This window comes from Ornithodoros turicata, chromosome 4 (genome assembly GCF_037126465.1).
Source record: "Ornithodoros turicata isolate Travis chromosome 4, ASM3712646v1, whole genome shotgun sequence".
Classification (NCBI taxonomy): domain Eukaryota; kingdom Metazoa; phylum Arthropoda; class Arachnida; order Ixodida; family Argasidae; genus Ornithodoros; species Ornithodoros turicata.
Window position 1 is genome coordinate 45,530,894 of NC_088204.1, and position 22,775 is coordinate 45,553,668.

The 22,775-nt window shown below is 44.1% G+C and overlaps 1 long non-coding RNA gene across 17 annotated transcripts in view; it reads left to right on the forward strand.

Moving 5' to 3' along the window:
• The first annotated feature begins 110 nt into the window (after positions 1-110).
• The window catches only part of LOC135391484 (uncharacterized), a 44,251-nt gene continuing 21,586 nt past the window's right edge, over positions 111-22,775 (forward strand). For 3 of the 17 annotated variants that reach the window (XR_010421978.1, XR_010421974.1, XR_010421980.1), the window contains exons 1-4: positions 111-247; positions 3,832-18,479; positions 19,995-20,117; positions 21,013-21,069. This is a non-coding gene — a long non-coding RNA (uncharacterized LOC135391484). Of the gene's footprint in view, positions 248-3,831; positions 18,677-19,994; positions 20,118-21,012; positions 21,070-22,775 lie in introns of those variants that run through there. The other 14 variants (XR_010421987.1, XR_010421990.1, XR_010421981.1 and 11 more) reach the window with 14 other exon arrangements.

Below are 22,775 nucleotides of genomic sequence, written 5' to 3' on the forward strand. Positions count from 1 at the left end.
CCGGAAATCACACATATTCAAGATAGGAGAAGCTTTAGTTCGACCCTGGGAACGAGGCTATGTGCCGCTTGCGTTGGCATATAGTGCATCACTGGCTATTCTGTCCCCGTGCCGTTTGAGGGAGATGATGATGATGATGATGATGCTGATGGCCATGCCCTTTGTAAAGAGTGGACGTCGCAGTTCTTTCTGCAAGCATCGCTTGTTGTCAAATGGTCAAGTGAGCCCAGTTTTAATATTAAACAGGGTAAGTCTGTCACTTGTTCCTACCTCGTTCATCTCGTCAAGTAAGCTTCCTAAGCTTCTGGGGCAGGATTTTTGCCTATTCAGAGCAGTAGTTATTTCGCAGTGACCGATCGAAGTAGCCGTGGGTCGTGGACCAGTCTGCTCGTCTGTGCTCCAATCTTTCACATATTTATTTCTCGAATAAGGTCCATTAATTGCATTTATCCTGTTCATCGGGTCCAAAGGAACATCTTGGGAGGGATTCGTACCATTCCGAGCAGTAGTTATTTCGCAGTGATCGATCGAAGTAGCCGTGGGTCGTGGACCAGTCTGCTCGTCTGTGCTCCAATCTTTCACATATTTATTTCTCGAATAAGGTCGATTAATTGCATTTATCCTGTTCATCGGGTCCAAATGAACATCTTGGGAGGGATTCGTACCATTCCGAGCAGTAGTTATTTCGCAGTGATCGATCGAAGTAGCCGTGGGTCGTGGACCAGTCTGCTCGTCTGTGCTCCAATCTTTCACATATTTATTTCTCGAATAAGGTCGATTAATTGCATTTATCCTGTTCACCGGGTCCAAATGAACATCTTGGGAGGGATTCGTACCATTCCGAGCAGTAGTTATTTCGCAGTGATCGATCGAAGTAGCCGTGGGTCGTGGACCAGTCTGCTCGTCTGTGCTCCAATCTTTCACATATTTATTTCTCGAATAAGGTCGATTAATTGCATTTATCCTGTTCACCGGGTCCAAAGGAACATCTGGGGAGGGATTCGTACCATTCCGAGCAGTAGTTATTTCGCAGTGATCGATCGAAGTAGCCGTGGGTCGTGGACCAGTCTGCTCGTCTGTGCTCCAATCTTTCACATATTTATTTCTCGAATAAGGTCGATTAATTGCATTTATCCTGTTCACCGGGTCCAAAGGAACATCTGGGGAGGGATTCGTACCATTCCGAGCAGTAGTTATTTCGCAGTGATCGATCGAAGTAGCCGTGGGTCGTGGACCAGTCTGCTCGTCTGTGCTCCAATCTTTCACATATTTATTTCTCGAATAAGGTCGATTAATTGCATTTATCCTGTTCACCGGGTCCAAATGAACATCTTGGGAGGGATTCGTACCATTCCGAGCAGTAGTTATTTCGCAGTGATCGATCGAAGTAGCCGTGGGTCGTGGACCAGTCTGCTCGTCTGTGCTCCAATCTTTCACATATTTATTTCTCGAATAAGGTCGATTAATTGCATTTATCCTGTTCACCGGGTCCAAAGGAACATCTGGGGAGGGATTCGTACCATTCCGAGCAGTAGTTATTTCGCAGTGATCGATCGAAGTAGCCGTGGGTCGTGGACCAGTCTGCTCGTCTGTGCTCCAATCTTTCACATATTTATTTCTCGAATAAGGTCGATTAATTGCATTTATCCTGTTCACCGGGTCCAAAGGAACATCTGGGGAGGGATTCGTACCATTCCGAGCAGTAGTTATTTCGCAGTGATCGATCGAAGTAGCCGTGGGTCGTGGACCAGTCTGCTCGTCTGTGCTCCAATCTTTCACATATTTATTTCTCGAATAAGGTCGATTAATTGCATTTACCCTGTTCACCGGGTCCAAATGAACATCTGGGGAGGGATTCGTACCATTCCGAGCAGTAGTTATTTCGCAGTGATCGATCGAAGTAGCCGTGGGTCGTGGACCAGTCTGCTCGTCTGTGCTCCAATCTTTCACATATTTATTTTTCGAATAAGGTCGATTAATTGCATTTATCCTGTTCATCGGGTCCAAAGGAACATCTGGGGAGGGATTCGTACCATTCCGAGCAGTAGTTATTTCGCAGTGATCGATCGAAGTAGCCGTGGGTCGTGGACCAGTCTGCTCGTCTGTGCTCCAATCTTTCACATATTTATTTCTCGAATAAGGTCGATTAATTGCATTTATCCTGTTCACCGGGTCCAAAGGAACATCTGGGGAGGGATTCGTACCATTCCGAGCAGTAGTTATTTCGCAGTGATCGATCGAAGTAGCCGTGGGTCGTGGACCAGTCTGCTCGTCTGTGCTCCAATCTTTCACATATTTATTTCTCGAATAAGGTCGATTAATTGCATTTATCCTGTTCACCGGGTCCAAAGGAACATCTGGGGAGGGATTCGTACCATTCCGAGCAGTAGTTATTTCGCAGTGGTCGATCGAAGTAGCCGTGGGTCGTGGACCAGTCTGCTCGTCTGTGCTCCAATCTTTCACATATTTATTTCTCGAATAAGGTCCATTAGTTGCATTTATTATGTTCATCAGGCCAAGATGAAAACCTGGGGCATATTCGTCCCATTCCGAGTTATAGTTATTTCCGATATGTATAGTTATATCCCGAGTATGTAGGCTCATATGTAGGCATCTACTTCGCAGGCTCGTTCACTCCAGCCTTTACCCTCTCTCGGACGTGTTTTTGTGTCTGTGTGGACCCAACCTTGCGAATGCATCCTGTTCAACGGTGTGGAATGAGAATCTGGGGATAGATTTCTCCCATTCGGAGTGGTAATGTAGAAGTGGTCTTTTTCGCGTTTTTCGCACATTCCTCCAAAATCGCGAATTTAAATTCTTGTGAATAACTCTGGCCATATGAGGGCGAAAATCGTGCCGAGTTCTACGCTATACCGTAGACCTTCACCACCTTGAACCTTTCTAGTCTATGCAACAGAGGCAGTTTAAGCAAGCCACAGAACATTGTTTTAGTCCATCATGCAAGAAGCAAAGAAATGGAAAATGATCACGCTTTTGTTACTTCTACAAATGCATTGCACTGTACATGTATATACTATGATACCACAAAGCTGCAACATGCCTTTCCCAGTCTTCTCAAAACCAGCTTGTATGATAGTACGACATCTCAACCGAACTGTTCAGTACCCTGAGTGACAACGAATGAGAACTGCTAAAATTAACTGGCTGTCCTGCAGTACTATAGCCTCCTACATGGTCCCTAAAGGCCATTGTGCAGGACCTTTTCTCCCATGTCTGTGAGGAGAATAAACGGATTGACGTAGAACGCCGCCACCTCCGTGAACAACGAATGTCTTATTATGTGCTGAAATATGCCAGAGTATTGACCGCGACACAATATGCAAGAGCTAAACACTCCCAGAAACCTGTGTCACGAATTTAAGTTCTCGCAAATCACCTCAAGCCAGCATTGCAAGAAAACGCGCTGATATTTTCCACACGAAGAAAAAACGAAACACTTCTACAGTATTTATTTTACGATGGCCTCTCAGACGATGCAAAGGCCCCGTCGGAGGTCCGTCCCCCCGCCTGTTGCCTAATCTTTCACATTTCTCTCCAGAATATAGTCGATTAATTGTGGCCCTATTCTCGTCAAAGTCGTCAAAATCGTTACTTATGTAACCGTGGTCGATTACTTTGTGTCTTTGCCTGTCATTGGTCATTGCATGAAGAAGGCGTGTCGACCAATGACAAAAAGACACACAAAGTAATCGAGGTTGATTACTTTGACGAGAATAGGGCCCCTGATCCTATTGTACGGGTGAATCAATGTAGTAAAGGGGGCTTCATTCCAATTGAGTGTAGTATTTATGTTATCTTCCTCTGTTTCAGGATGTACAAGTCATGCCTGGGAACCATCCTCTCATAGCATGTTAGAGTCAAGAACCCTCCCCTTCCTTTTGACCGGTGCCCCAAGAGGAAACGAGCAGAGATTTGATCCAATTGAATTAAGTACTTGTTATGTTGCCCTGTTGCAGGATCTATACAGCCATATGTGGGACGCATCTTCCATTGTTTGCCCTGACTTAATCTTTCCTCAGAATAAATGCAAGTAAACACATACTCTGTGTAAGAATGCCTTGTTCAACACCAGAAAGAATACCTTCTTTAAGACCAAAAACAAATTTGCTTCATTTTACAAGTGATTTATTTCCAATGGCCTCTTGCCTGTGTTCAAGACACACTGAAGGCACATCTTACATTCAAACGAAATATTGCTTTGCACAGCTAATGTAACATATTCCTTGTTGTTGCCTGCAATAACCTTGCAAGCAAGAAACATGTTTTGTTGTTGTTTATATGAATGAGCTTAAAAACAAGTCTGTAATTGGGCATCATAAATAATGCTGCTTATATATTCATTTTACACATATGTCTTTCAAGGTACCTCTAGTTGTCAGTACCCAGACATTCGCTGAAATATCCAGTCTTGCTATTTCAACCTTCATCATCCACAAACGCATTTGCATCCAAAGTGGCACCTTCATATCCCAGTTTCACATGTTGTCCGAGAACTTTCATACGTGCAGACAGAGCTTGTTGTGCTTGCTGACTCCTCTTAGGTCTCTTCAAGCTTCCTCACATCTTGTCTTTCAATGCGTGTGCGTGACATCGTTTGTTTTTCCAGTGCTTCCTGCATCCCGTCTGTTGTTTCAGCCTTCCTGAAACCATGTCAATGACTAAGAGATACAACATGTTTGTATGTGGAAAAGTTCACAGGATCCTCGCTTGACATTTTTGCAATGCTACGCTTGCTATTCAGTGTTTGCTTTTCCTGGGTATCCCATGGCCTTCCCCAAACGCGACCACACATTTCAGCTCTCGTTGATGTCGGGCATTCATGATGGGGCACAGTCTAATGATGCCATCTTCCCTCCCTTCTTATGCCTCTTACATTTTGTTTATGACTGTGCTGAGAACATCAACCACAAAGTTGTAGATTTCGTCGGGTGCTTGAGCCTTTGGGCTTGAACTTGCATTGCGAGCACTTGGCTACTGCTGCAGTAAGCGAAGAGTCGAACTGCCTTTCTAACGTTCACTGTATAATACCCCAAAAACAGAATCACATGGCGCGCTGATGGCACACACTATACGCCCTTTCTTCGTCTTTCCCCAACAGCTACCATCTCTGTGTGTTTTGCCATGGATGGCACCTTTCCAGCCTTTGCATGTTGATGAAACGCCTCCACATTAATGGTGCATCACCGTGCACCAAGAGAAATTCAGGATGTGGAGTCTCGTCACTGCAATGATGCTTGCAGGCTGTTTTTATCTCCTATGCAGTGTTCTGTTTCACTATTGTAGCCTCTTGCAGCCATATCCATTCATTTGTACGGAGAGCTTGAGAGATCTGTTTTATGTGCTAACATTCACTTTGTACTGTTCCACTGTCTTTATGATGCAGTAGAATAATCTGGAGCTTCATCATGTTCCATAAGGCAAAGTAATTTTTAGCCTTGCACGTCCTGTAACTTATTTTTAAGCTTTGTCATACCAACAACAACAAGACATCTTTGCCTAACAAGGACACAGGTGTAGCACACAATATCATGGCATCAAATGTCACCACAATTGTGGCTACTATTTCAGTAGCACACTGCCTTCCAGGCATATATATGGTACAAATGCACACACAGTATCCAGACTACAAAGAAATTCTTTTCCTTTTTTTTTTCAATGCTTCTGCAATGTTTTCAGCTGTTTCCTTTACTCCCCAAATCGTGCTTAAACTACTACTTCTGTGACGAACTTGTAGTACAGTGCTGACTTCTGTGTACAGTAAAACCCCCAGTGTACAGTGAAACCTCTAATTACAGAGATCCCCTCAGGTCACACGCCTCCGTTTGACCGGACAGCAGCCATTGCCTAGGAAGTAGTATTTAGCATCTCTTATGGACGTCCGTTCTATGAGCAACTTCCTTTCATCTACAGAAACACCAGACATTGACTGTTTGTACTAGACAGATCTCACCACATTCCACATTTCTTTTTTTGCACCATTGCATGATTTTCCATAAACACAATACAACTAGGCTTTCCAGTGTTCTGTGTTTATATTTTCCGAGGTGGCATAAGATAGGGCGAAGAAAATTGACACAGAGAAGTTATCCTATTATTTCATTATGTTATTAGACAATTCAATGTTGTACCACTGTAATTTGGTTTGGTGTTCATTTTTGCTGTGTTTCGGGAGATCTCAAAAATTCTAAACACTGGAAACCCTAAATACAACACATACAGTACCCACATACAATGAGTAGATACACAAGGACCAGTACAGCATCTGCCATTCTTTTACTTTTTATGTTTCTTTTCTCTATGCTTAATGCAAATGTTTTTTACAGATGATGGACGAAAGTGTACTCATCATGAGGGTCAATCATTTCCTTCATTCCTATGACCTTCTGGCAGCCAAGGACACTTGGCCACTTCACACATTACGGACGACGAACACATAAAGCAGTCCAGTGAACTTCGATGCAACTTAGCCGCAACTATAACGAATGTCTGAAGCTTGTACGCTTATGTATCAGGTCACCCCATGAAATGTTATGAAATTCTGGCACTACAAAATTAATTAAGAACACACTTGTCATCAAACAACAATGACAACACAATGGTGTGTAACAGAATTCAAAATCTAATTCCACAGTCCTGCTTTTTAGTTGTAGGGCTAAATTTTTTTACACCATATGCCGGATAAACAATATGAGTAGGAAATATTTTCCCACTGACGTTTCTGTAACTTCTTGCAGGTCCTCCTTGCCGCCCATAGGCAGGCATTATCTCTCTGCAGCCCACCCTTACAATTGACCTGTGCTGGGGGCTTCTTCGACTCTTCCAGCTGCTAGCAGTAGGTGTTCGCAGTGACTTTCCAGCTCAGTGGAGACAATCTCGCATGGATGATACCATGCACCCTCCACTAGGCATACAACGCCAATTTCCGCAGCTGAAGTTCGCCTTGCTGCAGTTGCTTGAAGTTGCCTTACACACACACCTTGCTGATACAACTTGCTGCAGTTTGATCTCGTTGCGTGCACAGTCTGAGTATACCTTCTTATTTAGAACTAGTGTCACAATGTTGCTGTAGCTCGTGACCTGCTTATCGCATGATACCCGTTGCATAAACCCGTGAAAGACAACATTTGGGGTGACCTTATACGTGAAGATAGTGCAGTGAACAATTGACACTGTGCATACTAGCAACCACATTAAAGAAAGATCAGTCCAAAGAAAGTGCTCAATTAGGATAATTGTATCTGTTCTGAAACTAGTGCTCTATAGGCTACGTTTCTTCTTTTTTAAATTTTCCTACACTTCCCTGTTGCTTCAGAAAGCAGGTGTAATATCTTCCAAATCTTTGAGGGCATTTTCCCACATACAGTGTTAAGTGGTTAATCTTTTTCCATTTTGCACGGCAATTTTCGACGTGGCAGCGTGTTCCACCAGCAGTTTAGGCAGGTTTGACTGGAGCAGGCTGTTTGGATGTATCTAGCACACATATGTTTGACACGTCTTTTGCACTGGCATGTCAAGCGAGCCAACTTCATCAGTATACTGCTTTTAGATAGTGCTTTTGTATCTTCCAGACAGGAAAGACATTGCTTTCTTTGCCCTTGGCTAATAGCCACAGCCTTTTTACAAATCTTTTCCCCAATCTGGAGCTTGCTATGTTTATTCAAACCAACATCATAATTTTACCCAACTTAGCCCCACACCCCCCCTGATAACCTCACAAGTATTAATATATATAATTTTTGTCATTTGCGAGTTTCTCAATGTGCTTACGAGCTGGAAAGGAGCAAGAGACGTTGGGCACACTGTACTTCTCAATCCTTTCCATCTTTTTGATGCACAAAACCCTTACCATATGCTCGGAATGACAACTAATATACTGCTACTAATAATGTTAAATAGATTAATATATAAATAAATAAAAAATTAACTTAGCAATTTCCGGAGTTGCACATTGTGCACCCTAGTTTCTTGGTAAACACCACTACTTTTGCTGTGCTTGCTCTTCTGTCTGGGGATAACACTAAACACGATTCCACACTGGTCGGAAAGAACATCAAGTTACATGACTTTTTAAAACCCTAGAGCTTTATGCATTTGCCACTGGACAGAGCATGTAAGTGACCCCATTTGTCACTTTTGCCCTCAATCACGTGCCAACATGTTTATTGGGCGGAGAGATTACTTTTTTGTCTGCGCTCTACCTCTGCATACCTGTGTGTTAGCAGTGATTCTGCAGCCTTGCTCATGGTGCCGTGCAGGGCATTTTAAAAGCATTTTGTATTCTGTAGCATAGACTTTCACATTGCTTTATCTCTTTACAGTCAAGAGCATACGAAAAGTGCAATTTGACTGATGTCGATTACCTTGAGTATTGTATGTGATACTGCCGTAACTTTTCCACTTACACGCTTTGTGTTCAACCAGATGAAGCCATCTTCATCCCATCCGAGTGTGTGTGGTGACTCTCGATGGCATCTTAGCACACATCCCAGAGCACTCACTTGCTGCGAGAGCATCAGCTCGGGATGGAGCCATGCGACATTGTGGGCCTCTTCAGGGGCCCACGGTGCCAAAGGCCTAACTTTTGCTGCGGCCAAGCATATGAACCCATCACATACGGTGAGTCCACCATGCCCTTTCTTACTGCGCTGTTAGGAATGTGCACTTTCTTTCAAGGAGGTGTTTCACAAGAAAGTTTTTTAAGTAGTCATCCATTAGGGATTCCTTTATATAGTCATCTCTGTATCACTTGTCATTACAGCGCAAGCCTGAATGTAATATGATGAGCCCTATACCTTCTGTGGTACTCCATAGGCCCCTCTCCGTGGAGGGCACCTGAATGTACCAGTGTCGGCGACATTAACACATTTCTTATGCCAGGACTGTTTGCACACAGTGCACTCTACTCTGTCTTCCTGGTTCGTCGGCAGTCTACAGTTCAGGCAGGTGTCTGCTGTCTCTGTGACACAATCCCTGCTGAGGCAGTTCCCTGTGATTGTATCGTATATGTGCCTTCTCATTTGTAGCACATCACATTCTCTATGGAAACCATCAGCGTCATTCTTACAAAATAATTCGGCGTACCAGCACACAAGCACGCCACAGCTGCTTGTATCAGTTTGGAGTGTCTGCATCACTTTGTCAAATTGCCAATGTCTTCTTCGATGTGCAAACAATTTACGTCCGTACTTCTTGCTGAGAAACTCGCACACAAGAAGTGCGGCCTTTTTGACCCTTTCCGATTCCCACGACAGTGGATCTAAGCAATAGATTGATCCCATCCATGTCGTAACGACAATGAGGGTCCAGTGCGACGAATCAATGTTGTATGGTACAAAGATTGTGTGCTTGTCATAGATGTTGCTGGACGTTGTCCACCACTTATACTTTTTAACTGCGTCCACTCCTCTCGATTCTAGCATCTGAGTGAAGTACGTAGGGCACATCGCTGTGCCGCTATACATTTCGGTCAACCTTTGGAGGAAGCAGTCGATCACCGTATCGTAGAGCCAGCCCCTTCTGAATGTGTCAGAATCTTCACGCAAGCATTTTTCTTCTGCTTCTGAAATTTCTGTGTCAATAGACTTCAAATCCCTGAGAGTTAGGTTCGTGTGCTTGAACCACAGAACGGTATCACTCGGTTCCTTTGAGTACCGAATGCTTACACTGAAGGAGCTGTCCGTGTTTTGTTTCTGCACATGGCTTGCTGTACGAGCTAGCCTCTTCCTCTTTTTCTTTGGCTGTGCGCTTTCTGTAGTCTCGAACTCCGTGTCCGACAACAAAAACTTAGCGGAGCGGTCGCTTTGAGTGACACTTGTGTCACTGCCAACTGAACTGATGGCCACTACCTCACTGTCATGAGGTTGCAATACGTCATCTTCCACAGGAAATTGTTCTGGGCTCACCTCCTTAGCCCTTGTGCTGCCCTTGTTTATTGTACTTGTGGCGCTGAGCTGAGGCTGCACGCTTGCACACTTTTGCCTCATCTCTACTCTCGTCTCTTGTCCTTCCTTGGTGTTTCCAGAGTGCTCCACACTGGAGCCTGCTTCAACAAATACTTTGTGTTTTGTCCTTCTCTCATGTCTGAAAACATCCATGTCCCTGTCGCCAGATATGCTAGGAGTGACAGGGCACTGGAACGCCCTGTCACGTTTTCGCACGGTTGAATATTTTACTCCTACGCAGTCACAGTGATACCACTGCATGCACGTATCGCACTGCACCCACGTGCTGTGCTTTTCTTTGTTCTCACAGATGATGCACTCCTCATCCACCATGTGGCTCCGTTTCAAGCAGCCACCGACAATGGTGCAAAAGATGTGGTGGCGCATTTTTATTGTGTCACATGCTCCGAGTCCCTGTCCATATCTGTTGCCTGCAGCCACCTGTTCCGCAAACCAGCACACAATGACGCCACCACTCCCTTCCTCGCTGTGCAAGCTGTGTCGTACTACTTGAGGAGTCCAGGCACCTCCCAGGAATAGGTGCTTGAGAAAATCGGATAAGTGATCGTAAAGCAGGCTAGTCATCTCCATGTATGACACTTCATCACTTGTTGGATCGAAAAGCAAGACTGTGTCCGTGTCACGCAAGGCAACAAATATTGCCCACTTCTCGTCTCGTTTGCAATATGGAATGAAAAGCGTGTTTCTGCCTTCCATGGACTTGGTGACAAGCAGTTGTTCTGCGAGTAAGTGTGCCACATTGTCACACCTCAAAAGAGGCACCAAGTAAGCATAACTGCTTGCAACTTTGTCAAACCTTATGCTTAGCTTCATTAAAAATGCCTCAATTATTGCGTCAAAGAGGTAGCCCTTCCGAAATAACTTGTCAGATGCACTTAGCTTTGCTTCATTAGATTTGTCGATTGTATTGTCGAGAGACATGAGATCAATGAGCCTGATAGATATGTCTGTGGGCTCACCAAATGCGAGTACAACTTCACTACTTGTCCCTGCGTAGTTGAGGCAGATAGGTAAGGGAAGGGCAGGCTCGTAATTTTCGGACTTCACCATCCCGCATTCCCTGTCTCTCTCCTCATCAGGCATCTCCATTGCCAGAGCTTGGGTGGGGACAGTTGTTTTGTCCTGCAATGCGACGGCAGTGCTGGGCACTATGTCTTGTAAAGGTGACGCACCTGTGAGGGAATGCACCTCTTTTTCCCTTGAAGAGGGCATGCCAATTTCCATTGCTGTTTGCACTTCCTTTTGCTGTGGTGCATCTACGCTTTGTTTTCCTTTTCCTTTGGTTTGACGGGCTTTCCTGTAACTGGACTGCTTTTCCATTTTTTTTGCAGCAGGGAGAAAGCGGCATTTCATTTCGGGTACGCCTTGTGTGGTGCCCTCCGTTATCAAAACCTCACACTCTGCTAGCAGTGTATCTATGGCCAAGGCAATATTCTGCCCTAACGTCTCAGATACAACTTCAATGTCCAGGTAGGATGCTAGTTTCTTCAGTTTGTCCTTTGTGCTCATCTCCCAGGCATCTACATTAGCAGTTTCTACTGCACTTTCTGCGTCTGGATTGTAGTATACTGTCAACCCTGGGGACTTGCATGATGGAGGTCGCTCCTCAGAGCGTGGCACGCATCTACTGTGTACCTTGTGAATGTGCTTGCATAAGGGGTTGACATCCTTACAGCTGCAAGAATACATGTGTGCACAGAGGTCAGTGCACACTTTGCTCGAGCAACGCTGGTAACAAAGATCCTCTGTGCACGGCCCAATGTCTTTGTGCGCCACTACTTCGTAGGGGTTGCTCCCTGTTTGGGATTTCACGTGCCATGCAGAATGACCTATTCTTGTGACATCGTCATCAGAAATTTGCATTCCCCGTTTGTGGCGTGCATTATCTCTCCTTCCTGGGACCCCAGGTTGTTGTGGGAGGTTGGATACCAAATGCCTCCTGTGCTCATGATACCAATCCCGTTCAACATCCAGTAGTGCTGCAACGAGCCTTTCAATTCTTACGTTGGACTTCCTCTCGAGGTACTTTCGCTTCAACACGCTGTGGAAGCTCTCAGTGTGATTATTTGTGTCCGTGCAAGCATGTGGGAACATCCTCCGGCACATGGCCCACTCGTCTACTCTGCTTAGATACTCACACTCAAAGTAGTTGGCAAAGTTCTCGTCCACTTGCCTCACGTCGTGGAGAAACGACGTAGAAAGTTCCGCAAACTTTTCTTCATTTTTTTCTCGCAAGAGAGCATCTAGCAGTCTCAAGATTTCACCTTTTGTACCTTTGCTCTTGTGCTTCCTTGCTGTGACATTCAGCTTTCTGTGCCATGCATTTTTAATGTGGTAGTGGCACAAAATGTGCTTTATTTCCTGACCCTTGAAAACACTTCTGAGTGCCTTCATGTAGCTGCGCTCATCATCTGTCATCACGGCATTGAAGACAAGACCTGGGCACTTCCTCTTCACAGCGGCAAAAAACATACCCATGGTTTTTGTTGTCATTCTATTGCTAATAAAATGAGCTACAGGGTATCCTCTTCCGCGCTCGTCAAGTACAACAACGTTTAGCAGGTGAAATTTGTACATATTGGTTCCATGTGTGTAATCCATGCACACAATAGGGTTTGCACAACTCATCAAAATGTCTCTCTGTTCGTTTGACATTATTCCCAGTAGGAACAGGTCCCTGTTACATGAATGGAATTTCACGTCCTTCATGCCACAGAAATCAACTCCATCTTTCCCTTGTGCTTTGTACAGAATGAAGGGATTGTGGCCCTGCTGACTGAAGAACTTCACTGAGAGGGCAAGCGACTGCGCATCTTCTCGATGTCGCTGCGCTGCAAGGCGTGCACGGTACGCAGCCTGGTTAATCTGTTTCTGTGTTATGTATACACGTCTGTCACGGCTTGATACACGCTGCCTGGACCCCAGTGATGACACCGGCAGAGTCACTTTCTTGAACACCACTCTTGAAGGAACTCCTACAGCAATTTGAGTTTTTATCCACCTTTGTACTCCACGTGATTGGCGCAGGTGTTTCCTGTTTGAATCGCTCAGTTTGTGACTGTGTGTCACAATGTAGTTAACTCTAATGCCATCTCTGTGTCTTGTTACATTCATCTTTGATATGCATGGGCTGCTACTAGCAACTGTTCCTTTTACGTTCCTGCGCATGGTTTTTCGCTCAGTCACACAAGCTTGTGTCTGGCAGACATAATGCAGGTAACGTACCTGTGGCTTATGCCCTTCTGTGGCATGTGCTGTGTCAGACTGCCTCAGGAAAGTGGCATGCACCTTTGAGGCTTGTGTTGTGGAAGAGTGCTTCAGGGAAGCACTATGCCCTTCTGAAGCATCAGGCTCCAGGCAAGTGGCGTGCCCATCTGAAGCACGAAGCTCCAGGAAAGCGGTGTGCCCATCTGAAGCACGAGGCTTCAGGAAAGCGGTGTGCCCATCTGAAGCACGAGGCTTCAGGAAAGCGGTGTGCCCATCTGAAGCACGAGGCTTCAGGCAAGCGGCGTGCCCATCTGAAGCACGAAGCTCCAGGCATGTGGCGTGCCCATCTGAAGCACGAGGCTCCAGGCAAGTGGCGTGCCCATCTGTAGCATGAGGCTCCAGGCAAGCTGTGTGTCCCTCCGAAGCACGTTTTGTAGTACGCTGCTTCTGGTAACCACTATTCCTTTTGGTGTCGTGTTTCTTTATGGACTGCTTAATATAGGCATAACCACACTTATCTTCCTCGCTTTCCTTCCACTTCTCGAAGGCTGCAAGGCTATCAAAGTGGTGGGTTTCAGTTTTTACGTTCAACTTATGACAACGCAAGGTATGTTCTGCCAGCCTGCTTGCATGGTAGAATTTCATATTGCATTCCGATACTGTACATTGCCACTTTCCGATCTTGCTGTGCTCTTTTCTTCTGCAGACTCTGCTGAGATGTCTCTGAAGATTGTGCTTAGAGGCAAACTTGCCTTGGCAGCGTGGACAATTGTACAGTCGCATTCTGGGCACCCAGACTTCTGAGACTAGCGCTTATTTCAATGCAAAGTGTTTGATCACAGAGAAGAAAACAGAGACATTAATTCCAGAACTTTGACAGAGTAACTTTATTGCACCTTTGCTGCTGCCTTTTCAGCACCTCTGAATCTCCCAGAGCTTCTGTGCCAGCACCAGAAGTATCTGTAAAGAAAGTGTCAAGTGCTCTAATAATCTGGGATTGTGAGACTGCGCAACAGCTAATGCAAAGCACATTTCTCCCTTGTTTGTGCAGGAGTGCTAACTCAGGTTGACCCATTGGACCATGTTTGATAAATGTGTTCCAAAACTTCGTTCCAACTGATTAAGGGGAACCATTTTAACATCACACAGATCATATAAATACCTAGGTCTTCTAGCACACCCTCACTTGGGTGACTCATATCACTTGCGTTAAAAAAGGCCTGTCACACTTTACGCTGTCTCAAATGGTGCCCTTCTGCTCCACTGCACAACATAATCAAATACAATCAAATTAATAATCGAAGACATAACAGCATTTTTGCACACGAAATACATTTGTTGCAATTCATTCTTTAGTTCATATTGTTCTCTCATAACATGCCTCTCATATCATACCTGCAGTCTAGAGTTCACTAAAATAATGTTTTGAAATTCCTGTTTGACAGCCCACTTATATCTACTAAAAGGCCAAATTCATTTAGTAGTCGTGGCATCTGATAAGTTATACTTTTGTGTGCCAATTGGAGTTGTACAATCTTGGGTGGAACCATTGAATCTGGTTCCTAGTACAATAAGACTGTCTCTAATGTGAGGGTAGCCATAGGCAAAACCTTTGTTTGTTATTGCATTCGCAGACGTTTGTATCAGTGGAAATTAACTTTTACGATTCCATACTTCTGGAAATATGCTTTATGTGATTGGTTCTGTTTCAAGTTTTTGATAGCGTGTATATATTGCTTTTGGATTTTTTCCATTGAGTGCAGGTTCTATAGACCGCACGAGATAAGACAAGAGAAGGCCTATGGGCAAAGCAAGATGGGAATAACAGAGGTAGGAAAAAAAAAACACATTACACACAGGGTTCCCGGTCTTCGGTATTTACCAAAAAGCAACGATAAGCGTATGCCGGTAAATTTTTTACAAGTTTGGCAGAAATAATTATTCACTGATTGCCGAAAAGCTGACTTCAAATGTCATGATTGCATTTCCTGTTCCTTCACCCTGAACTGGTTGGCAGCAGACAGTGGACCTTAGGTCGTTCTTGAAAGAACAGATATTTTGTCGTTAGCTTCTCACACAGTCTTAATGTTGCCAATAATCAGGTTCCAGGCCAGCCCTGTTCGGTCAGGAAGCAGTGATGGGCAGTACTTGAAGTACCAAGTACTCAAGCAGGAAGAGAGTTGCCTCAGGACAGGAGGCTCCTGTCCTGAAAAATCACAAAAGTCTATAAAAAAAATGCACTCTACTAAAAGCACTAAAGTGATGGCAAGAAAACGAAAACACACAGATAGCGCTATCTGTGTGTTTTTGTCTTCTTGCCATCACTTTAGCACTTTTAGTGGGATGCAGTACCAACAGTCCCAGTCTGACATTTTACCATTTGCTTTTAGAGAGCATATTTGTTGAAGTGAATATTTTGTTGAGTGGCTTGAAATGTTGAGACAGTATCATTTCTACTATGATTATGTAAAACGAACGGAATGCAAAGACACACACACATTATGACAGAGCTACCGGCACCACAATGACTTGGTCAGTTGTCATTTCAGTTCTCCCAAAGCAGGGTTCTATGCTTTTTTTTTATATTGTTTCCTCCGTATAAACATGAAGGCTTGGATTGTGCTTCATTCTTTTTAAGTTTCTTCGTATTCTTTTTTAAACATGTTGTATTTCAAAAAGTAGCTAGGAATGCCCAGAAATATATAGTCTCTGTTGGCTTGTACTTTTTTTCCCTTAAAATTTCCCAGCCTGTTATAGCAGAAGATTAGTACCGGAACAGCACACTAGGCGGGTGATCTTGATCAGTCAGTGTATAATACCCCTGTCACACGGGCATTTCGATCCTTCTCGAATCCGATCTGCATCGAACTTCCCGAGCACGCTCGAGTTTTGACGCTGCTACACGGCCACTTTCAATGCGCATTGAATGGTTGACCTGTGCAAATGAATAAACGGAACTCACTAATTTTGTGTTTCCTATATAACAGCGATATTAGTGGTAATTTATCGTATACTGATGTAAGCATCATTTGTAGCTTTGCGCGCATGTCCGTCTTAAGTTATAACGGTTCACCGGGGTCGAGGATACAAATGGCGGCCGTCGAGCAGTCTTGAAATTCTCAATCCTGTTATGGGAACTGTCTTGAGTCAAGCAGGATCAAAGTTCGATCCTGCTTGGAAGCGGCCGTGTAGCACCATCCGATCTGCATTGGGTTCAAGCAGGTTCGGTCGAGCAGGATCGAAAATGCCCGTGTGACAGGGGTATAATACCATTTTGCATAATCACAGCACAGCTGGCTAATTACCTCTCTACATGTAACTGCAAATTATGCCTACTGATTAAGTTTGTATTCATGGGTTAGCACTTAACTTGTGACTTTATGGCGTCAGAGCATTTTTTCAGAATGCTCGCTAAAGTTTTGCAAAAAAAAGCAAGCAAGACACAGATATTAAACAGCGAAATGCAAAGTGATACAAATTGGCAATGGACTTGATGAGTACGTGAAGTACTTTACCTAGCACTTTTTACTGTACTTGAAGTACTAATGATGCCAGGTACTTTAATTTAAGTATAATTTTGAGGTACTTTGCCCATCACCATCACGAAGTGCCCCAGCTAGAGCCTATAGACCATGAAGTGTATCAGTGTGAACAATTCACCTATTCCACAAACACTGAAAACTAGGACACAGTCTGACCGAAAGATTTGCCTTCTAGAAGAGAGCTCCTATGCTAATTCTTTACAGTGAAATGAGCGGTGTGCGATGTCACCTCATGCGTGCACCTCCTCCGATGTCGAACATGTACCTCAGAAAAATATTAACCCCTGATTTTAACAGTTGGCATTGTAATCTATAAAGACACACAAGGACATCAAGTGTTGGTTCTGTGTATGCATGGGGAACTCCCGTAACGTTCTTTGCCAGTTTCCATCGGGCGTCTTCATGCTTCAAAACATTAGCACTGAAGGACACTGATTTCTGATGAGCGAAATAGCCACCAAATCTCTGAAAAATTAAGCACCGAAAACCCGAAACCCTAATTGTACAGCGTTATCTTCACCCACTGGTAAGAAATTTTTACACCTAGACAATTTTCCCCGTAATAATGCAAGCTTACAGAAAACATAATTAACATGATCATCCCAGAAAAGCGACTCATGGAAAGAAACATCAAGAAACTTGACCTTATCCACTGTCTCTACCTCCTTGTTACCTATTTTCAAAGGTGGAACCAAATCGAGATGTTCCTGGTGTTTCCTGGTCTTAACATTCATAGGCGGAGAGTTTTCAATCATCCAGAGGGGACCAGGGCACAACGCCCCCTCCCATGCAGAGAGGTCAGGCAGAGTATCAGGAATTCTGTGTTATGACGTTATGAGACAAACTTTTACAGGATTTTCATTATAACTCGCACGCAACAAGCGATCGATTCCTAGGATATCCCTCGAAACTTCCATCTTGAGGAGGGTGCTCTGGAGGGTGCCTGGCCCCCCTCATGGGAACGTTCCGGGGGGGTCAGGCCCCAGAGCCCCTCGCAGTCGACGCCTATGTGAACATTAATGCCTTGCTTTACTTGAGCTTCATACGAATCATATTACATTTTATATGTCCTAAGCCTAGGTGCAGTTATTTATCCAGACCCCCCACTACACCTGCCTAAAAAAACTAATAAAATTTTGCGATGTTATGCAATATTCTGTCAAAGAATGGTGGTGTCCGCATCTTGTGACCTTACACACCCCCAGGCACGAGATTCTGGGTAAATCACTGCTTAATTGGGCGGGAGGGAGCACATAGATTGATAAGGCACAATAGGTCACGACCGTGGAAAGTATGATGACAACCTTATTTGGTGAATGGTGATCGAGTGTCATCACCAGGGAAAGTGAAAAGTGTGTCTAATCATGTGGAAGTACTGTGTATTACTTTGTACAGCGAAATATCATATCTCAGTTGCCTGCAATGTGAAGGTGGTGATAGCCCACATTTCATTCGAACGTGTTGAAGTATGTGCTGATGCCATTGTGTCCATCATACAGGATAGATGAATCGAACTTGTTTGACTGAACTTGTGTTTACGCAGGGCTGGAGAGAGAAACTATGGGCCCCATGGGTGACCCTGGATGAGTCCTGCAGGGGCACCCCTCCTAACGTCTGTTGGTACTATAACTATCGTGCCCTGAGCTGCGTGGCCCCTGGATACCCCCCCTTGCGCCGTCCCTGGGTTTGCAGTGCTGCAGATGACGGAAGAGAAATGAATAATGGAAATGACATCAGGAACAAATAGGTGAAACATACAAGAGCATTGGTAAAAATTCTTTGTATTCCTGGAGACTATACCGCACTTCTGTGATACTGGTTATCTGCAGTTCATAAAAGTCAGCAAGCTATCATGAACAACACCAAGATCCCTCGTGGTTGATGTATGTGTTACTAGATGCAAGGAGACATAAATAAACCATATGGTTTCTTCTCCTAGAAAAAGGTGTATCATGAGTCTTTTGAGCATGAAGCTTAGAGTATGCTCTAAGAGCACATTCAAGATCCTTTCGATGTGTTCCAGCCTCAGAACATTAATTCCCATCACGCATCCAATATATTGGCTTGACCTGTCACAGAGAAATTAACCGTTACATTGTGGTCACAACATTGTATTCCTAATAATGAAAGATGGATGTCACTGACAAGGTTAGCTAGCTGTAGGACACGATCCACGTCTGCTGATTCTGTCCAGGTTCGGTTCGTCGGTCCAGGCGTCTACCAAACTGAGCTAAGTTAATGCAACTCCAGAGCAACTTCCAAAGGTGCATCATCTGAAGGGACAAATGAACCACTCTCTCACTCATCCCACTTTCAATCTTACATGTTTTCTCGCTCACTCATACACACATTCATACAATGAGATCGACGCAAGCGGCTCCTGTTGAACTTGATGGTAATTGACGTTCTGAGGCTGGCACGCATAGAACCCTTGGAAGTTGCTCGGAAGGTGTGTTTGGTAGAGCCCTGGACCAGTAATCCACAAGATGTGAGTATGGCTAACCTTTTCAGTGACTTCCATCTTTCGTCATTAATTTCTTATGCACTTGAGGCTTCATTGTATGTATTTGTCCCTTCTATGTGTTCCAGCCTCAGAACATCAACTGCCATCATTGTATTCTTGCTTTAGAATACCAGGCGCCTTTCACTCCTCCTCTGTCCTCCTATACCACCACCCATTCAATCTCGCAACATAGTTTTCTCAACTGCTGCTGCTTCATCTAGCTTGCTCCACATTTGCTAAGTCCAGTGCCCTCCAGATTTCAATGCCCCGTTTTGGTTCCAGACGAAGTGCCCTACATTCCAGTTTCACCATGAGTATCACAGGTTCAAATGTCTCCTGCTTTTCCCTGCACCAGCTGTATTTGGTTTTATAATGTCTTCCTGAAGTATTGCATAGTGAGACTTGGTACGCAGCATACCCATATTAGCCTAAAAAATCAGTGTGGTCCCCAGAGAAGTATAGAAAAATCCCTCTTTCGCACTATTTTTTCCTTCTCCCTATATATCTCTAGTGTGGGATTAGTCTTCATCCTCATCAGTAACGTACTCCTCTCGGTGTCCCTGACCATAATCACCAGACCGCGGATTTGCATGTTTCTTTCCGGGGCATGCAGAGCTTCGAACGCAATATATTTGCATGTTTTGAGGCCACATGAATGCATTAGTGAAAGCTACAAAATGCATGAAAATGCATGTTGCGGACGTTAGTGCATGCTTGTAAGAATATTGCATGTTTGTGCATAAATGTGTTGTTCAACAGGACGTGTCAGGCTGGCACGACCTTATAGGACGCCGGACACGTGACGGTGCGCGGAAGGCTGCGTTCGCTACAGACGCGTGCGGAACCAGCATTGGAGTCGACTCAGACTTGAACGTATCGTGAGTACGTAGTCAAAATACAGTATTTAAATACTTTTTCCGGTATTTTGGTACTCTACGCAATACGTTTTGTGACAAGTATTTTTAAAGTATCTAAATACTTTTTTCAGTATTTGCTGCTCAGTATTTAAAGTACTTTTCTTCGTCGTCAAGCTGTGTCTAGCACACTTCCCCGTCGTGTCCAAATTTTCAGCTCAGTGGACCTTAACTCCCATTTTTTCTTTATTTGGGGGGAATTCGTGCATCCGGTCATCTAGTACAATAGGCTGGTCCCACGCTCGGCCTTGCTTGTCAATAGCCTGACCCCTTCATCAGAGAACGATTCCTATTCATATTGCCAGGGGAATCCCCAGGGGATTAGGTACAAGAGAATCCCTGCATTTATCTCCTTGGTCACCAAAGCAATGTTGTTAACAGGAGCTTTTCAGCATACAAGCTTATGCTTACAGAGAGATGTCAGAGTTCCAGACCCGAAAACTTGGAGCAGTATAGAATGAATAAAACAAAAATAGAAAAGAAAAAAAAAGATGGAAACGTAGGTCGCACTGGTGCAACCAGATGTGGAATAGTATATAGTGGTCTATTGTCACCAGAACTACAAGCAGTTGATGGTGGTGTAACATTCGTTCTTCTAGTCATTCTTGATGTTATAAATGTAGAGCGTACTCTGAAGTTCTGCACAACACGCATGAAAATAAACCATGCGCATATTTCATATTTCTGCACTTTCTGCTGCATGTATTATGCATGTTTAGTCGGTTTTTGCTGCATGCTTAATTGCACGTTTTCCCATTTTTTGTTGCATGATTGCATGCATATTTAGTGGGTTTTTAGTGCATATAATTCCGCGGTCTGATAGTCACTGTATGTTTCTTCTTGTCCTTTTTGGTGTACACAAGGTACTTTGCTAAGAAGGCACAAGTACTCCTCCTCCACCGTGTGTCAAAATTCCTCAGGTACATATATGCCAATGTCCTTACCTAGGTTTTGTTCCCCAAATTCCTCACCTCTTTCTTGTAACATATTTTACTTCTTGCCTCCTTCCCTTCAAATGTTGACTATCCCAACTTTCCCCAAACCCTCATTAGCAATTTGTCTACGGTGCCTCTCACTGTTGCGTCTCCGTGAATTCTGTTTTGCCAGCATTCATGCATAAGGCTACATTACCAAAAGTGATTCCTGGCACTATTAGAGATTTCCATAGCTCAGCACCCTCTTTCAGCTATACGGCTCAAGACCTTGGCAATGTAGGATCACGTGTTCGGTCGTCCTGCACCGGTCATATGGATTGTATTGGCACCCTCTTGATATTTTGCATATTGTGATTTAATAGGTGTTAAGCCTGCCTGTGGATCAGAGTAATTCACTAGCCTAGCCTCAGGGTGCCACCAAGGTCATACCAAGACAACCCATACCAGAAAACTCATACCATACTCAACTTCATTTTCCTTTCCTTTTCTTTTTTTTTTGTGTGTGAAGGGGGTTGTTTTTTGGGATTACCTTTTCAAACTCAAAACTCATGTTGGAAAGTAATACTGTACATTCCAGCCTCAGAACAATTATTTTCCATGATGTTCACCAGTCGCTGTGCCCGGTATATGTGTCGTATGAATGTCTGTGTGAAAGGAGATGTGTAGGACACAGTGTGAGACTGAATGCATCTCCCATTAGCCAAATGAGGTCCCTACGCAGGTCACTGGAAAGCAGATACCAGCATGGTCGAATTGGAAACATTGCTTAATGGGTAATTGTGAGATGCGCGGTTTAAATCCTGCTGCTGTATCACTTGATACCGTGATATTACAAAACTCAAGTCACGCTGCTAAAGGCTGTATCAGGAAAAAATGCCAACTAAATGTGAAAGAAATGTATGAATTCAACAAATGACATGCACCATGTACACACACTGTAAAAGATACATGCACTGAAAGGTATAGTTAAACTGCACTATAATGTTTATTGGAAATACAGAATCTTGACAAGAAATCAAATTGAAATTTGTCCCACATTTTCATCATTGCCTGGGGAACCACTCCAGAGTTTTTCACAGTACACCTGGCGCTGACAGTGTCTTAGTTCCATCTGATGGCAAAAATGTGGGACATTTTCGATATGTTTAAGAAAGCTCATCATTCCGCATTACAATTACAGTGCACTTTAACTGCCCTTCAGTGTACGTTGGCAGTGTAGCATATGTACATTTTGTTCAGTGTTGGTCACGGTTTGTAACACTTTTTCCTGTTATGGCATTTCTGGGTGTCACTTGAGTTTAAATGGTACAAAAGAAAAACATAGAAGTAAAAGCTACTCCCATAATGAACACCACACACACGCAGGACTTGGGTGTCATATGGGCTGCCTTGATATGTGTCCTCGTGGTATGAGCTGAATATGGTATGAGCCTTGGCTATCTTGATCCTTGTCCAAATGCTTTTCCTTTCCTGTGGCGGAGAGCACATGGGCTCTTTTTCTCCAATGTTATTCAGGTAGACGCATGTTACAGCCTTTCCCACCCACATAGTTCACCCCAGTACTCTATCCGTGTTTCATATTGGAATTTGCTGACTGCCTGTCTCATTACAAACGCTTTGCAACAGGGTAGTGAAGCACCACTTGTGCTGTGTTAGAAGAAAATGTGTAAAAGAGGTACAGTGAACACGTA